Source organism: Haliotis asinina, chromosome 3, assembly GCF_037392515.1.
Source record: "Haliotis asinina isolate JCU_RB_2024 chromosome 3, JCU_Hal_asi_v2, whole genome shotgun sequence".
NCBI lineage: Eukaryota > Metazoa > Mollusca > Gastropoda > Lepetellida > Haliotidae > Haliotis > Haliotis asinina.
This window is the reverse complement of record NC_090282.1, coordinates 8,833,865-8,834,525: the sequence shown is the minus strand read 5'-3', so window position 1 is coordinate 8,834,525 and position 661 is coordinate 8,833,865. Positions and strand designations below refer to the sequence as shown.

At 43.4% G+C, this 661-nt stretch overlaps 1 non-coding gene across 1 annotated transcript; it reads left to right on the top strand.

Moving 5' to 3' along the window:
* The first annotated feature begins 271 nt into the window (after positions 1 to 271).
* Positions 272 to 345, top strand: Trnan-guu (transfer RNA asparagine (anticodon GUU)). The gene has a single exon. It is a non-coding gene; the product is annotated as a tRNA-Asn (tRNA).
* The last annotated feature ends 316 nt before the right edge of the window (positions 346 to 661 follow it).

Below are 661 nucleotides of genomic sequence, written 5' to 3'. Positions count from 1 at the left end.
TCTCACAAGAAAGTGAGTTCACATCAAGAAGTATACATTTGTCATGCGTACAGTCAGAAGTAAAATACATGCATCTATAGTCCTAGATTTATCTTCATGTACATCCCAGTGTCCACATCTTCCAATAAATACATCAGGTAAGCCAATGTGTCATTGCGCAAGACTATCCCACACCTTACACAACAGTTGTTGAAACACACCACAAGAGCAAGGGCACACAAGTTCCACCACATCAGTCACATCTTAAAGTGAGCCCCATCTCGTCAGTTCCGTCTCTGTGGCGCAGTCGGTTAGCGCGTTCGGCTGTTAACCGAAAGGTTGGTGGTTCAAGCCCACCCAGGGACGCACCTGCTTTTTGTAAACATCAGTACTTGATATTTCGCTCTTTTGGATTTTACAGATGTTTGTAGTTGACGCAAATACATGCTACAATACGATATATCAGTTTAAACAAGTCTCTAACACACTTGATATACATGTATTCATTAATGTCAGGTCGTCATTCTCATGCACAAGAACTCTGTGCACAAAGATGGCAGGAATACAGCCAGCATTCAGTCCTTTAACATTGCCTATAAAATATCAGCTTCCAATGTGGTCTAGTGGTTAGGATTCCTGGCTTTCACCCAGGCGGCCCGGGTTCGATTCCCGGCATTGGAAC